The sequence below is a fragment of the Parambassis ranga genome, unplaced genomic scaffold, assembly GCF_900634625.1.
Source record: "Parambassis ranga unplaced genomic scaffold, fParRan2.1 scaffold_21_arrow_ctg1, whole genome shotgun sequence".
NCBI classification, from domain to species: domain Eukaryota; kingdom Metazoa; phylum Chordata; class Actinopteri; family Ambassidae; genus Parambassis; species Parambassis ranga.
Window position 1 is genome coordinate 5,330,982 of NW_021144767.1, and position 19,011 is coordinate 5,349,992.

The window sequence follows — 19,011 nt, forward strand, 5'->3', positions numbered from 1 at the left end:
GTTTCGTCTCTGGCTTCCTGTCGGGACCCTGGAGGGTCCCCTGCCCTGGTTTCCTGTCGGGACCCTGGAGGGTCCCCTGCTCTGGTTTCCTGTCGGGACCCTGGAGGGCCCCCTGCTCTGGTTTCCTGTCGGGACCCTGGAGGGCCCCCTGCTCTGGTTTCCTGTCGGGACCCTGGAGGGTCCCCTGCTCTGGTTTCCTGTCGGGACCCTGGAGGGTCCCCTGCTCTGGTTTCCTGTCGGGACCCTGGAGGGTCCCCTGCTCTGGTTTCCTGTCGGGACCCTGGAGGGTCCCCTGCTCTGGTTTCCTGTCGGGACCCTGGAGGGTCCCCTGCTTCGTCCTCGTCTCTGGTTTCCTGTCGGGACCCTGGAGGGTCCCCCGCTTCGTCCTCGTCTCTGGCTACCTGTCGGGACCCTGGAGGGTCCCCCGCTCTGGTTTCGTCTCTGGCTTCCTGTCGGGACCCTGGAGGGTCCCCCGCTCTGGTTTCGTCTCTGGCTTCCTGTCGGGACCCTGGAGGGTCCCCCGCTCTGGTTTCGTCTCTGGCTTCCTGTCTGGACCCTGGAGGGTCTTCTGCTTCGTCTTCGGCTCTGGCTTCCTGTCTGGACCCTGGAGGGTCTTCTGCTTCGTCTTCGGCGCTGGTGTTCTGCCCGGACCCCGGAGGGTCCGCGGCCTCGTCTTCGCTGGTGTTCTGCCCGGACCCCGGAGGGTCCGCTGCCTCGTCCTCGCTGGTGTTCTGCCCGGACCCCGGAGGGCCCGCGTCTCCATCGCTGGTGGTCTTCCGCCCGGACCCCGGAGGGCCCGCGTCTCCATCGCTGGTGGTCTTCCGCCCGGACCCCGGAGGGTCCTCAGCCATGTCCATGCTGTGCTTCCGCCCGGACCCCGGAGGGTCCTCAGCCATGTCCATGCTGTGCTTCCGCCCGGACCCCGGAGGGTCCTCAGCCATGTCCATGCTGTGCTTCCGCCCGGACCCCGGAGGGTCCTCAGCCATGTCCATGCTGTGCTTCCGCCCGGACCCCGGAGGGTCCTCACCCCTGTCCATGCTGGGCTTTCGCCCGGACCCTGGAGGGTCCCTGTCCCCTCCATTTCTGACTCTGCCCCCCAAGCACCCCAGACTCTCGTTTTACGGGACCTTTGTCTCCGTTGCCCCTGTTGGCCCATGGCCGGGGCCTTCATGAACTCTGGGACTTTGAGTTATTTTGATTGATTTCTGAGACCTTGAACTCTAGCTCCCTGTATTTTAGTTTGAACCCTTGTTTTGTGTTTTTAGGAACGTCTGGGAGCCGTTCCTTGAAGGGGGGGTTCTGTCACGATCTGGTGTTTGTTTATGGTTTTGATTACTTGTTTTGGGTTTTTAGTTTAATCTGTGTTTAGTTATAGTTATTTTTCCTGTAGATCTGGGTCTTTGTTTAGTCTTGTTCTAGTTGTCTAGTCTTGTTTTGTGTTTCTAGTTGTCTAGTCTTGTTTTGTGTTTCTAGTTGTCTAGTCTTGTTTTGTGTTTCTAGTTGTCTAGTCTTGTTTTGTGTTTCCTGTTTTACTTTGGTAGTCCTGTCCTCCCTGTGTATTGTCTTGAGTTTTGCTTCCTGTGTTTTCCCTCCTGGTTGATTACCTGCCCTGCCCTCATGTGTGTCACCTGTGTCTCGTTGTCTTCCCTGGTCCCTGTGTATTTAGTCTTTGTCTTCCCTGCACTCTCTGCCAGTTTGTCTTGTCGTCACCAAAGGGGATTGTGTTTAGTCTTGTCCTTGTCTCTGCCATGCCCTGCTACCGCCATGTGACCAGGTTATGCCATGCAATGCCTTTAGACCTTGTTTTTGCTTTTTGTTAAACTTTGGACCTAGCCTAGCCTTGTTTTTGATCCTGTTCTTTCTGTGCTAAGTATGTTGTTTTTGCCTCACCTAGTTTTGCCACAAATAGTGTGATTTTTAGTTTGTTATTTTGTACTTTACCTTCGACCACGCAAAGTGTGATTTTTAGTTTGTTTTGTTTGCCCTCCTGGCATTTAAATAAAAGACTGCTTTTCTTTGAAACTGCTCTGCTCTCTGCAACTGTGTCCTCTCCTCACACAAACCCTGACAGTTGTTTTGTTTGGACTCTTTTTTGGTAACAGAAATAAACAGGACATATGAGAAGATTTTGTAAAACACTGATGGGAGTAATAACAACATTACACCCAGCAGACACTTTATTATGTACACCTGTTCAACACAATGTATTAATAACGGGTGGTCCAAGAAGTAAGAAGCAGCAGCAGTGTCTCCAGTGGAGCTCACAGCAGGATCCTCCTCCTATTATTCAGAGACCTGTTTGAAAATCTCAGCAGTCAAAGACACTTATTGAACAAAAGTCCACATCTGCCTTCTACATGGGTCTAGCTGATGTTACAAGTACGCACTACACACACTGTGCTGACGTCATTTCATCACAAAGTGTCTGTGAAATGATGTTGTCAGATGTGAAAAGAGGTAAGGAAATGCTCAATATCATTTTCATCAGTCAATTTTTGCACTTCTGGTTCTGTTTAGCTTGTGGGCCAAAAATAACACATTGTAAAACAGAAGCTATGGACCTTATAAAATCTGACATCCAAACAGGACTACACAGTCCATCAAATGATACCATCATATGTAGCACTGAGGTCTGAATGATTTCAGCTGAGCTGTGCAGGTCCTCTAAAGCCATCATTTACCAGTAGTCCAAATTGTTATGTATTTTGGTCCCTACGGGTAACCATAGTTACGTTGTACGTAAGCATGTAATGTTGAGTATGCCCCTGTATGAGGATGAGTTGAGCTCTGCCAAGTTGCTAGACAGAGGCTAATAAATTGTGTCGTTTCTAAGAACTATTTCCTCATTTCCCTCACCTGAAATAATGATGAAAGATATAACAAATTGTTGTTGTTCTGTACATTCTTTTGAAATATGAGAACTGAGGTCAATAAAGCTCACATCTACAAAACCAACAGTCACAAAGACAACTGTAGACAGGCAAACTCAGAGTCAGAGTCTTTATTGCAGATCAAAAATGATACGAGAAGACCTGAGTCAGCAACCGGTTGCAAAAACAAGGCATAATCCCTTCCTTCTAAAGCCATCAAGCCCCTCCTTGACTGCTACTCATCTTTTAATCTTCTGCCACTGTCCATCCATGGCACCTGGCCGTGTGTGTGTGCCTACTTGTGCCGGGTTAGCCCCCTGTCTCGCCAGGGTCAGCTGTTTTACACCACTGCTACAGCTGGGCAGCCCCTCTTTTTCTTACCAGGGCCCACCTACTTGCTGCCCTGCCACCACATAGCAGCACATTGTCACACTTTTCTCTCTTGTTTAAACAGTCTCAAAATTCAAACCTTCGTAGAAAAATAAGTCAGGTATTATAGAATTAATTTGAATTTATTAATTGACAACTGTCTACAGACAATCAGGGCTATCAAGTGTTACATGCTATGTTAAGGAAATGATACTGCAGAAATGCAGTACAATTGATTGAACATGTCCCAGCATGCTTTACCTCCATCACATTCTGAGATACAGCTGATATACCTGAAGGCGCTGTGGCTTAGTTGGTCAAAGCGCCTGTCCTGTAAACAGGAGACCCTGGGTTCAAATCCCAGCAGTGCCTTTGTGTTTTCGGGGCAGCAGTGCCACAGTGGTATAGCAGGGTTGTCCAATAACCGGAAGGTTGGTGGTTCAATCCCAACTCCTCCCTAAAGTCAATGTTGTGTGTCTTTGGGCAAAACACTTCACCCTAGCCTGTGGCGCACCTTGCTAGTCATTGTATGACACTGCTTGGCAGCAGCCTTAAAGAATTTCCCTCTGGGATTACTAAAGTATCTAAAATAAAAAAAAAACATAGTTTTATATAAATTATTTAACAATTCATTCAGGAAACCAATTCATTGAACTGGTTGCATAAAAAAATGTTTTTTCGACATACACACAAATCAACATGACAGATCTCAGTGTCAGCTGTCAGTTCACATTCAATAGTACACAGAAATAAAACCTACCAAAGAACATTAAACAAATAGTTCAGTTGGTCACACCTGTTTGGCAAACACTTGACTTATTTGTGTGGGTTCTCTTGTGGACAGTTAAAACACTATTTTGTCTAAAACATTTCCACCATAATTTGCAAGAAAATGGCTTCTCATCTGTGAGTTCTCATATGGAAAGTTAAGTTACTTTTTTGACTGAAACATTTGTCACATGTTTTGCAAGAAAATGGTTTCTCACCTATGTGGGTTCTCATGTGGGCAGTTAAACTACCATTTTGAGTAAAGCATTTCCCACATGTTTTGCAAGAATGTGGTTTCTCACCTGTGTGGGTTCTCATGTGGACAGTTAAACTACCATTTTGAGTAAAACATTTCCCACATGTTTTGCAAGAATGTGGTTTCTCACTTGTGTGGGTTCTCATGTGGGCAGTTAAACTACCATTTTGAGTAAAACATTTCCCACATGTTTTGCAACAATGTGGTTTCTCACCTGTGTGGGTTCTCATGTGAATAGCTAAGTCATGATTTCGACAAAATCATTTGCCACATGTGCTGCAAGAAAATGGCTTCTCACCTTTTCTACCAGGTTTACATTTTACAGATTTTTTTCCTGGAGGAGAGTTGTGAGAGACAATCCTGTCACAGCTTAGTTCTAGTTCAATATAGTTCCTTTCATTAGCAACAGTCAATATAGAGGGCTCAGTCTCCTCTCTCGGTTCATGCTGCTCTTCCTCATGACTGCTGGAGAGAACATGCGGTTCCTTTCTAACCTGTGGGAGTTCTGGTTCCTCCCAATCCAGGCTGCTGTTCCTGTTCTGGTTACAGAGCTGCTGGTCAGCTAGAATCCGCTCTTTCTCCTTAAAATTGTGTTGTTGAGTGAGATCTAAAGGGTTAGAACAAGAAAACATGTTTAACAGTTTTGATCATTAAGCTTAATATAAACGTTGCACAGAACTGAATAGGATCCTGCATGAGTCACTGGATTCACTGCTTGTTTGCAGTTTCACTTACCTGTTCTGTGTAACTTTATCTCAGGTGTCAGCAGTGGGTCCTGATGGTTGAGCTCTTCTTTGTATTGGATGACAAACGGTGCAAAATGGTCCAGACTGGATTTTTTTTCCTGGTTACAGAGCTGCTGGTCAGACAGGATCTCTTTCTCCTTACAGTCATGTTGTTGAGGGAGAACTGGAGGAACAAATGGACACAAAGCAGAGCTCTCAAGTTTTCAAGTTCAAGCTTAGAGTGAGTTTCCCAGTACCCCTTTTGTATACTGCTATATCACCAACATTGTTATTTAATACTAATACTAATACTAACATCTCAAATACCATTGTGGTTGATAGAAAATATCTATGATGTACTTTTTTTAGGGCTGCAACGATTACTCGAGTAATATTCCAATGCAAAATGCATTGATAACTAATTTAGCATTCGACGACTCGTTAGTGACATCATTGAGAATGATTCTCTTGTGGTGCAGTGGGATGATCAGTGTTTTGGGTTCAAGAGGTCCTGGGTTCGAAACGCGAGTGAGCAGTTTGCAGGTCGGACACATAGACACACGGTTTTGGCGCCGGGTATGGAGGAGGTTGCGGTGTGAAGTAGGGCTGAGCGATATGGCAAAAAATGTATCATGATAATTTATTTCCATATCAGTCGATATCGATAATTAACACGATAAGTAAAATCTATATTTATTTCACATTTAGAGGAGAACAGTTTGTAGAAACCAGATGGTTAATTGTGGTGTTAAGCTTCTCTTTATTTGTCAAAACATGACATGACCAATTCTTCAAAAAACTAAGGTGTATATCTCTTAATAAAATCTCCATAAAATCAATATTACATGCTATATCTTTGTACTAAAAAGTAGAACCATAACCCATACAAATTTATTACACTATAAGCAAAAAATGTGGGATTCGCTCTATTGACTTTGATGACATTCCAGCTGAGATAACGGTCGGGTACGCATCTATTATTGCATTCAGAGCTGCTTTTCAACCGTGTAGACGACCCAGCTAGTCAGGGGTGATACGTCTCCTGTCGAATCAACCATCTTTGATATACCATGTGAGAGCGGAAAGCTCTACAATTGGAGTTTGAGCACCTTGTGATCTTGTTCCATCGTCCGATTGGACACTGACTTTCCCATAGACACAGCCTGTAAACAAGACAGAGACATGGCGGAGTATACTAATAGAAAGCCTTAAGTGTCCTCTTTTCGGAGAAAACAAAAGTTGAACCGTAAGCGACTTTGTAAAACATGCTTTTGTCGACTTCGAATATTATAAAACACATAATAATAAAACACATAATGTTATAAAACATAAAAAAGTAGCGTGGCTGCATGTGCAAGGTCTAAGTGCTTTAGGTATAATTTAAACAAACAAAACAGCCAAAATATCTCCACACTACAGACGTTTTGTGTCTTCCACGTTGTCTGTGCTGTTAATTTTTCTCTCACCACTCCTCCAAGTCACAGCTCCTCACAGTGACGGTGCAGCTCCACATGTAGCACTCGAGAGCCCAGCATGCAATGCGCATGTGCAGCGTCACACAACGTGTACACATTTATTGAGCATTATCGAACTTTTGTCATATTGTTATTGAAAAAAGTTATATCGCGATAATTATCGTTATCATTTTTATCGCCCAGCCCTAGACTGAAGCATTGACGCTGCAGCTGTTTCTATTGGGAAAACGATGACATTTACGCGTGATCCGAGTACTTGAATAATCGCAAAAATAATCGGCGAGTATCTGAGTACCAAAATACCGGTTTGTTTCAGCCCTAACTTTTGATTACATTATGCCATCCCCAACCCAAAAATGTGGTCCACTGGGCATTGCCCGGTATGCCAGATGGCCAGTCCATACCTGCTCTCAAGAGCCCTGACTAATGTGTTGATGGAAAGATCTAAACCCTGGAACAACCAAAGGACCTAAACCAACATTAAAGTTCTAATAAACAGAAATAATAATAAACATTCAGGTTCTGACAAAGAAAAAAAACACTTTTGATCTGGTTATGGACAATATTTTGCACAAGTTTGACATCTTAGAGACGTTTTACCTTGAGGAGCGTTGTGAGAGTATCAAAGTATATATTCTATTCTATTCTATTCTATTCTAGTATGGTCAAGATGTAAAGTGGTCATACTGCCACAAAGTCTTAAGCTGCATTCCAGGATAATGAAAATCTTGTCTGATTTTTTCAGGTCTTTATGAACACACAAATCCAATCCACATTCCTGACTTTCAAATCAAGCACAGATGACCTGTGTTTGAGTCAACTATGAACGCTCGGCTGTGCTCGGGCATTTCTTTCTCAGCCCACCCTTCGATAGCTCAGTTGGTAGAGCGGAGGACTGTAGTGAGACAATAAAACTGAAATCCTTAGGTCGCTGGTTCAAATCCAGCTCGAAGGAGTGACTTTTAACCCTCGAGAGTTTCATCATAATGTCACATCATTTTTCACCGATTTTTTGGCTAAAGGGCCGATGTGACATATATGTCACAATGATTTTTATCTGATTTGATTTTTTATCTGAAGTGCATTTGTTCAATACATGTGTTTACAACACGTTTATGTAATAAAGGATGTGTTATGTAGTCATTAGAATCCTTGACTGGTCAAATCTTACCTTTAGCAAGTCGATAGAGCCTTTTTAAAATTTGCTAGCTCTGCATCTGTAAACAAAATCACCTACAAACAAACCAGCCTGTTTGACCCCAATGGTACAGCAAATCACTCATTAAGGAATATGACATGCAGTTTTTATTTAGTAAACAATGTTTAGCTTTTAATCTTAGTGAAACTGAGGGGAAATCGCTGCATATCAGTTTACGATTAATGAATTCCTCGATAATTTGCATCCCTATTCTGACCTGGAAGATTGAGAAGATCGGACCAGTTGTATTTTGGAATATCTGAATGCTTTTTTGTGGAATACTTGATGCGGCCCAGCCTCGACCCCCATCGCCCCCCGGGTAAGTTGAGTTTGAGACCCCTGCTGTAGATCTTTGTTTAAAAAAAAAAAAAAAGACCATATGTCCCTTTTTTTGGGCCTCGTTGGCGCAGTAGGCAGCGCGTCAGTCTCATAATCTGAAGGTCGTGAGTTCAACCCTCACACGGGGCACAACGTTTAGAGACAGCATTGAATAAAGAGTACACACACTCACCATTTACAGGTACATAATATTACATAGTAGCATCAACAAGCTAATTTACAGAGGAAATGACCATAAAAGCAGGTGTCTGTCAGTGCTTACTATACAATCCGGTGGTTGCCTACCCATTGTGCATGTGTGGAACATAGACCTTAAGGGGCCCCACACTGAACAGACTGTGTGACAGAGGCTGGGGATCAATGCCACCATTGTGAACACAATACCAGGAAGTTTAAGGCCTTTTTTTCATATACAGTGCCCATGTTAGTGCCAATATGTCTCGTATACGTGCTGGCTACTACTCTTTTTAACCTATGAGACTGACGCGCTGCCTACTGCGGCTGTGGTTGCTCAGAAACAAGTGAAATATGGTCCTTTTTTTAACAAAGACATCTACATTGCAGTATGTTAGTGAGAATATCTCTCATATGCGCGCTGACTACTGCACCAACAAAAATTATTAATTTAACCTTTAGGAGTATGTACACACCTTAAAACTGCTGTGAAAATATGATATGTTAATACGTAGAGAAGATTGAAGCAAGGCGTCTGGACTTGTAGAGTTTTCTTGAAGACGTTTCGCTGCTCATCCAAGCAGCTTCATCAGTTCTAACTGTTTGGTGGGGAAACATGGTTTATATGTGGTTGCAGACCTCAGTGGGTGGGTCTGGGTAAAACTCACAAACAATAGCACTAAATGTTTCCATGGCTGCCTGGGCCAGGTGTGTCTAACGACTGGCTAACGACTGTGAGACTGCCGGAGGGGGGCTGGTTGACAGCCCTTTGTTCTTGCTGTGAGTATGTGCAAACTTCCTGGAATGGATGGAATCACTGTATTGTATGTGGTAGAAAGATGATGTCTGAGGCCACCACCTCTGTTAAGGGAAGGTTTTTCCAGCTTAACATAGATGCTTCCTTGACTCCTCTTTCATACCACCTTTCCTCCCTGTCTAAAATGTGGACATTGTTGTCCTCAAAGGAGTGTCCTTTGAAGATCCTGCAGAGTTTCTCTGATACTCCTGACACATATGGAATGGAGATGTTCTTTCTCCGCCGGTTGTTGTGCTTCTTCTTGTTGTTGGGGGGTCTTGTTTTAGTGGCTTTGATGAGTGCCCACTTCGGGTAGCCACAGGTTTGCAGGGCCTTCCTGATGTGGTGTTGCTCCTTCTTCTTCCCCTCTGAGCTGGTTAGTACAGTTTGTGCTCTGTGCTGCAGGGTCCTGATGACTCCCAGTTTGTGTTCCAGTGGGTGGTGTGAATCAAACAACAGGTACTGGTCCGTGTGTGTGGGTTTCCTGCACACTTCCATGTTGAGGCTCCTGTCCTCAATATGTACTGTGCAGTCCAAGAAGGCCAGATTGTTCTCCCTGATGTCCTCCCGAGTGAACTTGATGTTGTTGTCCACTGCGTTGATGTGTTCTGTGAACCGTTGCACTTCATTGGTCACCCAGGTGTCATCCACATATCTAAACCAGTGGGTGGGGGTGGTTCCAGAAAAGGAACTCAAGGCTCTTCTCTCCACTTCTTCCATGTAGAGGTTGGCCACAATAGGAGACACAGATGATCCCATCGCACAGCCGTGCTTCTGTCTGTAAAAGTTCCCATTGTACTGGAAATAAGTGGTGGTCAGGCAGAGGTCCAGCAGGTCACAGATGTGGTCTGGCGTGAGGTTGGTTCTTTCCTTGAGTGTGCTGTCTTGTGTGAGGCACGTCCTTACCATCTCTGTGGCTTCTGATGTAGGGATGCAGGTGAACAGGGAGGTGACATCAAATGAGGCCATAGTGTCGTCTGGGTCCATTCGGATCTTCTCCACCTTGTTCACAAAGTCCTACCAGTGGTGTCAGGAGTTCAGCCAAGTGCTTAGCCATGTTGTATGTGACTGAGTTTGTGCTGCTGACGATGGGTCTGAGGGGGACTCCTTCCTTGTGAATCTTGGGGAGTCCATACAGGCATGGAGTGGCTTCCCCAGGAAGCATACAATGCAGTGATTCCATCCATTCCCAGGAAGTTTGCACATACTCACAGCAAGAACAAAGGGCTGTCAACCAGCCCCCCTCCGGCAGTTTCATAGTCGTTAGCCAGTCGTTAGACACACCTGCCAGATCATCACAGGTAATTATGGAAACATTTAGTGCTATTGTTTCTAAGTTTGACCCAGACCCACCCACTGAGGTCTGCAACCACATATAAACCATGTTTCCCACCAAACAGTTAGAACTGATGAAGCTGCTTGGATGAGCAGCGAAACGTCTTCAAGAAAACTCTACAAGTCCAGACGCCTTGCCTCAAAGTCTATATTCTATTCTATTCTATTCTATTCTATTCTATTCTATTCTAGTATGGTCAAGATGTAAAGTGGTCATACTGCCACAAAGTCTTAAGCTGCATTCCAGGATAATGAAAATCTTGTCTGATTTTTTTCAGGTCTTTATGAACACACAAATCCAATCCACATTCCTGACTTTCAAATCAAGCACAGATGACCCGTGTTTGAGTCAACTATGAACGCTCGGCTGTGCTCGGGCATTTCTTTCTCAGCCCACCCTTCGATAGCTCAGTTGGTAGAGCGGAGGACTGTAGTGAGACAATAAAACTGAAATCCTTAGGTCGCTGGTTCAAATCTGGCTCGAAGGAGTGACTTTTAACCCTCGAGAGTTTCATCATAATGTCACATCATTTTTTCACTGGTTTTTTGGCTAAAGGGCCGATGTGACATATATGTCACAATGATTTTTATCTGATTTGATTTTTTATCTGAAGTGCATTTGTTCAATACATGTGTTTACAACACGTTTATGTAATAAAGGATGTGTTATGTAGTCATTAGAATCCTTGACTGGTCAAATCTTACCTTTAGCAAGTAGATAGAGCCTTTTTAAAATTTGCTAGCTCTGCATCTGTAAACACAAAATCACCTACAAACAAACCAGCCTGTTTGACCCCAATGGTACAGCAAATCAGTCATTAAGGAATATGACATGCAGTTTTTATTTAGTAAACAATGTTTAGCTTTTAATCTTAGTGAAACTGAGGGAAAATCGCTGCATATCAATTTACGATTAATGAATTCCTCGATAATTTGCATCCCTATTCTGACCTGGAAGATTGAGAAGATCGGACCAGTTGTATTTTGGAATATTTTAATGCTTTTTTGTGGAATACTTGATGCGGCCCAGCCTCACCCAGCCTCGACCCCCATCGCCCCCCCGGGTAAGTTGAGTTTGAGACCCCTGCTGTAGATCTTTGTTTAAAAAAAAAAAAAAAGAAGACATATGGTCTTCTTTTTTTTTTTGGGCCTCGTTGGCGCCTCCGGCCGCCCGTGTGTCGAGCAAGCCGCCTCCTCCTACAGCCAATCGCGAGGCCGAGTGCTACCACGAATCTACCACGAATTGACCAATGACGGAGCCGCCCTCTACCACGATTCGCCAGCTCCCGCCTACCTCCGCCGACGGCCAACCACGAGGCCGAGTGCTACCACGAATTGACCACGAATTGACCAATGACAGAGCTGCCCTCTACCACGATTCGCCAGCCCCCGCCCCTGGCAACGAGCCGGCCAATCACAGCTCGGACCACTGCTTGAGGCGGATGTGGCCCGGTCACGACGCTGTTGCTATGGCTTCGTCATTGCCTTTTACCGAGCTACGTCGCCGTGGACGGCTATCAGGATAATTTACCCCAGTAACCGTCTGCAAGATTAATTTCTACCGGAGATTCCGACGTGTCGCGGAGATTCCGACGTGTCGGTGAGTGAGTGTCGTTGTGTACATGCTGGTATGTGATTGTAAAGCGCTACGTTTGTGTAGCAATGTATGTATGAACGTACCTAGCCGGTGCTCTACTGGCTAGGATAAATTCACAGTTACCGACGGCTCAGATGGAATAATTGATCATAGACTGGCCTCTGTGTTGTTTACACCTATAAAGCATTTGACTGGGAGAACGCTACATTTAGTGTGTTTTAGCAAACATTTCCATTTACAGCGTTAGCTTCGGCTAATCAGCTACAGACAAGCCTCTTGTTATTGTTAGCTTTAGTTAGCTCTCTCTTTGTCTTCAGTTAGCGTAACTTTCAATGGACTTTTATTACTGCAGTGTAGTATTACTGTGTCATAGCATCACTGTATTGGTTTTCAATATCCTATGATCATGTAGTTGTTATAATTAAATTATTGTTTTGTGTTAAAGTGAGGAACTCTCTCTTAGTGTTCTGATAAACATTATGCTTCTCCTCCTTGTTCTTCTATTGTTGTTCTTTTAGGACTAGTTACTGACAGACATGGATCCTGAAGCTGGTGGACTACACACCACCAAGGAAATGCACTGGTACAGTTTCCTAATGTCTGGAAAAACTCATTTGTATTTAGGTTTAGTGCATATATTAGTACATGACATATGATTTGATGTGTTTGTGTGTATGATTTTCAGGAGAGCTTATGGGGTGGAGTATCTATATGACCAGACAGGCTACGCTTTGCTGGAGCCAGAGGAGTTTGAGGACGTCACTGTCCCCTTGCTGGATGCTCCTCCACTCACTGGTACATCTGCCACAGCACCTCCACTCACTGCAGGCTTTATAATTGTGAATTATAAGACAGCTACTGTAATATCTGGTCATTATTTTTCAAACTAGCATGTACACTTATCTTTTACTGCTATATTTCACACTGCCTTAATTTTCCAGGTGTTTCATCGGGTCCCAAGGGCAGCCAGACCTGTTCGACTCCATTCAAGAAAACTCTAAGTCCTTGCCTTGCTTCAATCATCTCTATGATTATGACCTGGATGACTGAGACTCTTCATCAGCATACACCAGTGTGTTGTCAACAAAGCCTGTGTGATGGCTGAGACCACCATCCAGCTGCCTGAGGTGAACACAGCAATGCTGGCATGACGGTGAGTAAATCATGAAGTATGTGAACCATGTCAGCTGTATTTGTGGAATATATTGCTTCTGTAAAACTTTTGTTGTTGTTGTTTTTTTCAGGTACAACAAGCAGAGTCGGGCTCGGGAGACCGAGGTGCTTCAGCAAGCCATTGAGTCTCCAAAGCCATCCACACCTCAGAGAGAAGCTCTCTTGACCATGGCTGCAGGGGACAACCTGCACAGCTTTACCGTGCCAGCCAATACAGCAGAATGGCCAGGTTTAAAAGGCAGCTGGTGTTTGGGGGAGACAGACCCCCATCTCTTCTCTGAATCTTGAGGCCAGCCTGGCATCTGCTTCAGTGCAGCATCCTGCCACCAGCGCAGCATCTTTGCTGCAGTGTATATCAGTGTGTATATAGTGTAAACAAACACATTCTTTTGGTATCAGTTTCCCCCTCTGTGTAATTCAGTTAATAATAATAATGTTCAGGTAGTTGGGCATGTACAGCTTCATAGAATGATAGTAGATTGAACAACAGGTCTGCCAGACAGTATTGTTTGACCTCTGGAATGTGTGGATTCTTAAAACTGTGAATCTGCCTTTATCACAATTAAATGAGGCTATAAACATTACAAAAGCTTTTGTTTGGTTTTTACAGGATTTGTAAATACAGTCTGATTTCAGTGTTTGTAAATACCATTTAATTTCACAAAATACTTTGATAAAAAATGATGTTTATCCAAATATGAATTTAGACTAATATTAAGAGGCTTTATGAGCAGTAAAGACTGCAAATAAACTCCTACTGGTCCTTTACATGTGCTCAATGTGAGCAATATTCCCCCCAAAAAGTTACTGAAATGGTAATAACAATAAGGTTTTTTTCCATTGTTCTTATATATTTGGGGTTGTGGGGGTTAATCAAGAGTCTGGAGCCATTGATGAGCCTTATATTGCAGACAAGGTCGGTATACAAAAAAGGATGTTAAGAAAAATGCAGATTAAAACATTACAGCTTGTTACTAAGGATACAATTATTGTATGCAATCCTGTTCCTCTCAAGCTCTTTCCATATTAGCTAAACAGCGAGCAGATTGCACTTATCCCATTCAATGCATGCATGTGCAATTGGACTATTACAGCAAATGACACGTGAAATTTGTCACATACAAACGGTGTGCATCACTCTCCTTTCGCTTTGTTTTTAATTATAACGTCACCTCGGTAAAATGTCATACAACGACCAATATGTTTCGCGTAATTTCAGTGCAAAATATTAACGCACCTAGCGGGATTCGAACCGGCGCTCTCGGCGCGATTTGTGGCGCGATTTGTGGCATCAACGTCGACACATGGGCGCTAGCCTTGGCGCAGTAGGCAGCGCGTCAGTCTCATAATCTGAAGGTCGTGAGTTCAACCCTCACACGGGGCACAACTTTTAGAGACAGCATTGAATAAAGAGTACACACACTCACCATTTACAGGTACATAATATTACATAGTAGCATCGACAAGCTAATTTACAGAGGAAATTACCATAAAAGCAGATGTCTGTCAGTGCTTACTATACAATCCGGTGGTTGCCTACCCATTGTGCATGTGTGGAACACAGACCTTAAGGGGCCCCACACTGAACAGACTGTGTGACAGAGGCTGGGGATCAATGCCACCATTGTGAACACAATACCAGGAAGTTTAAGGCCTTTTTTTCATATACAGTGCCCATGTTAGTGCCAATATGTCTCGTATACGTGCTGGCTACTACTCTTTTCAGACTATGAGACTGACGCGCTGCCTACTGCGGCTGTGGTTGCTCAGAAACAAGTGAAATATGGTCCTTTTTTTAACAAAGACATCTACATTGCAGTATGTTAGTGAGAATATCTCTCATATGCACGCTGACTACTGCACCAACAAAAATTATTAATTTAACCTTTAGGAGTATGTACACACCTTAAAACTGCTGTGAAAATATGATATGTTAATACGTAGAGAAGATTGAAGCAAGGCGTCTGGACTTGTAGAGTTTTCTTGAAGACGTTTCGCTGCTCATCCAAGCAGCTTCATCAGTTCTAACTGTTTGGTGGGGAAACATGGTTTATATGTGGTTGCAGACCTCAGTGGGTGGGTCTGGGTAAAACTCACAAACAATAGCACTAAATGTTTCCATGGCTGCCTGGGCTAGGTGTGTCTAACGACTGGCTAACGACTGTGAGACTGCCGGAGGGGGACTGGTTGACAGCCCTTTGTTCTTATTGTATGTGCAAACTTTCTGGGAATGGATGGAATCACTGCATTGTATGTGGTAGAAAGATGATGTCTGAGGCCACCACCTCTGTTAAGGGAAGGTTTTTCCAGCTTAACATAGATGCTTCCTTGACTCCTCTTTCAAACCACCTTTCCTCTCTGTCTAAAATGTGGACATTGTTGTCCTCAAAGGAAAGATTACGGAGTTTGCGCTGGTATTTTTTCAGTTTTTTACACTCCTTGCTTCACAAGTAACCGTGGACACACAGTGGAGGCCCTATTGTTTACACGGGGGATCAGCTGTTAGCCCTCAGGGACACAGCGGTGCTGCACGGCGAGAGACCCGACATTCTTCGAGACATAAGGAGGAGAAGATGACGGGGAACCCGTGCCGGAGCTGCGTGTTGTTCCATCAGATGTTATAAACCTGTACTCCCCTCGGTCATCACTGGGAATGTTTGATCTCTCACTAATAAGATGGACGAGCTGACGGTGCTGACCCGGCACCAGAGGGAATATCGTCAGTGTAGCATGCTGTTGTTTACTGAAACTTGGCTAACGGTGCTAACACTGCACTCTAACGTTGCGCTAAATGGATTTCAGTTGGCGAGGACAGACAGGACAGTGGAGTGCGGTCAGAGGAAAGGAGGGGGGCTGGTATTGTTTGTTAATGATAGATGGTGTAATCCTGGACACATCACTGTCAAAGAACAGATCTGCAGGTCTGATTGATTAATGATCTACTGTAGTGCTGTGTGAGTCCTCAGAGGACACTTCTGTCTTCATTTGAAGCTGGTAGGTACAAACTGCACCACTGCTAGCAGGAGCTCCTTTGTTCTACACCTGGACATCAGCTCACTCATTTTAACAACTGACAGACTCCATTTCTGGAAAGACAGACCATCTGGACAAGATATGTCTCTGGTTCTCTTCCAGTCAGGTTTACTCACAGAGGAGGTTCAATGGTGTAATGGTTAGCACTCTGGACTCTGAATCCAGCGATCTGAGTTCAAATCTCAGTGGAACCTTTTGTTTGACCAGTTATCCTGGTGTCCTTTCTACACAGTTAAGCCTATGGAGAAGTCCACAGTCGGTTCATTGGTCCAGCTGTAGTCATTAATGGACTGAAGGCCATGAAGGAGGCTGTGGTGCTGAATCCTGCTGCTTGTGCTGGATGATCCAGTTATAACATGGAATCCTCTGCTGTCCATGCTGGTATGTCCTGCTAGTACTCATTATTCAGGAAACAAGAACAAGTATTAGGGAGTGCTCTCAAGTGCTCTCTAAGCAAAATAAAATAGCTTTGTTTCTATGGTGACCCCACAAGCTGCAACAAAACACCACTACAGGTGCTGGTCATATAATTAGAATATCATCAGAAGGTTGATTTATTTCAGTAATTCCATTCAAAAAGTGAAAGCTGTATAATGCAAACATTCATTCCACACAGACTGAAATATTTCAAGTGTTTATTTCTTTTAATTTTGATGATTATAACAGACAACCAATGAAAACCCACATTCAGTATATCAGCTGGATGGATGAGGATGGATAATGTAGTGGACTCCCACCCAGCAGATCAAGTCCCAGAGGTTACAGCATCATTTATTAGCTGAGTTTCCCTCAGGGAAGCTGCTGTTTACAAGCTGTTTACAGAGAGAAGCAAGAAAACAACAGTCAGCATCATCTTCCATAAAAACACATGACAATAACATGTGAGACAGAGAGTTTATGATCAGTGCTCCCCCTGCTGGTTAGGACATATGATGACATTTTTAAATGTACCAGTCAAAAGTCACTCAGTGGTTTGTCTTTGTTTTTATGACTTTCTACATTGTAGATTCATCCTGAAGACATCAGAGCTATGAAGGAACACATGTGGAATGATGCAGTGAACAAACAGTGTTAAACCAAGCAGAATATGTTTGATGTTTGACATTCTTCCAAGCAGCACCTGCTCTGTGGTGAAGGTGATCGGTGGAGGTGGGGAACCAGTAATTCCCAGGTGATGTCAGCCGAGGGGTCTGAGGACGAGGTGCGAGCAGGGCCATCTGGATGAGCTGTGGGAGAAGAGAGGGCGGGTGACGTGGCTGGTCGTTGTCGCTCAGCTGCTGAAGAGTCGTTAGCAGGCTGAACTGGGGTCACTAAAAAAACTGATACAGCTCATTGGCCCTTTGCACACTGCCATTAACTCCACCCCTGCTGCTCCACCTGTAACCAGTGATGGTCCTCATGCCACTCCACACCTCTCTTGTGTTGTTTTGCTGAAGTTTCCACTCCAGCTTCCTCCTGTATTTCTCCTTGGCCTCCCTGATTTTTATTCTCAGGTCCTTCTGTGTAGCTCGCACCTCCTGCCTGCTTTGAATGCCTTCTTTTTTCTATTTAAAATGGCTTTAATGTCCTTAGTCACCCATGGCTTGTTGTTGGGGTAACAATTCACTGTCCTAACTGGAACAACACTGTCCACACACAAGTTTATGTATCCAGTGATGCACTCTGTGATCTCATCAATGTCCTGGCTGTGGGGTTCACAGAGTGCCTGCCAGTCAGTCACTTCAAAGCAGTCCTGAAGTGTTGAAGCCTCCTCATTCCAAAAATAAATCCCTCCTCCACATAAAGTCAGAAGTTCTAAATGTGAGTCATTAAATGAGAGGTTCCAGCAGAAACGTCCAAACATCTGAAGAGAAGCTGAGAAGCCTGAGATACAGGGGCTGCAAGCTGTGCTTCAACTGTTCCTGTTTAGACAATAAGAACAGATCATCATCTTCATCACCCTCATCACCTCTCACCAACCTCCCTTCATCTGCTTGGAGCCGCAGCCAGTCGGTGCCAGATCGTTCATATGGTGGCATATTAGTCATTCATTGGGTCAAATAAAGGTTTCCTCCATTTTAATTCATATTGATTCAGTTCACGCTGTGTTTATGTCTCCTTGTAGCTGACAGCAGCAACAACAGGGCTCAGTCTGTTTAACCACTGGATGTAGTGAAGTTTGTAGTTATCCAGAGAAGGACTGTGTGCTTTATGATTTGTATCTTAAGAGGAGATTTGCATATTAGGGATGAAATAAATACAGCATGAAATATAAATAAATAAATTGCAAATGTCCCTTTCGGGGCTCCATAAATGTTAATCCTAAAAAAGGAACATCCAATGTGGACATACACAGTGAACATAAACTGCTATAATAACAACTTTAAAAACAATCAGACTAATTCCACTGTGATCCTTAGCATTATCCGTAATAAGATTGTCAGTGAAGAAAACAAATATAAACACACACACACACACTCTTCTCCCAGCTCTTATAAAGACATCGTCATGGAAGCAGAGTCCTACCGGAGCTCCAGAGAGACACAAACAGCAGCAGCGCTCTGTGACCCATGTCCACTCTGTGTGTCCTCCAAACAGTCTTCCTCAGGTCTTTATCAGGACAGCAGTCAGAGGAAAAGGCAGAAAGAGCAGAGCTGATAAGTCACATAACTGATGCACTGACACGCTCTCTAGTCAGCTCTTCCACCAATCAGGCGCTGCCTCGCTGCTCATGCAGCCAATCAGGTTGTAGCAGTACATTTAAAGCTTTCCTCTCTCTGCTGTCAGCTGTCATTCCAGATCACCTTTGAAAGCAGCTCTCAAAGGTGATCTGGAATGGTGGATGGATCTGAGTGGTGTTTTGGAGCTGACTAGAGAGCGTGTCAGTGCATCAGTCATGTGACTTATCAGCTCTGCTCTTTCTG

At 44.2% G+C, this 19,011-nt stretch overlaps 3 non-coding genes across 3 annotated transcripts; all 3 read left to right on the forward strand.

Annotated features, from left to right (window-relative positions):
- Positions 1-3,537: 3,537 nt before the first annotated feature.
- trnat-ugu (transfer RNA threonine (anticodon UGU)) lies at positions 3,538-3,611 on the forward strand. The gene has a single exon. It is a non-coding gene; the product is annotated as a tRNA-Thr (tRNA).
- A 3,716-nt stretch (positions 3,612-7,327) lies between these two features.
- On the forward strand, positions 7,328-7,418 carry trnay-gua (transfer RNA tyrosine (anticodon GUA)). Its single transcript is given in 2 exon segments — positions 7,328-7,364; positions 7,383-7,418. It is a non-coding gene; the product is annotated as a tRNA-Tyr (tRNA).
- Positions 7,419-8,056: 638 nt separating this feature from the next.
- Positions 8,057-8,129, forward strand: trnam-cau (transfer RNA methionine (anticodon CAU)). The gene has a single exon. It is a non-coding gene; the product is annotated as a tRNA-Met (tRNA).
- The last annotated feature ends 10,882 nt before the right edge of the window (positions 8,130-19,011 follow it).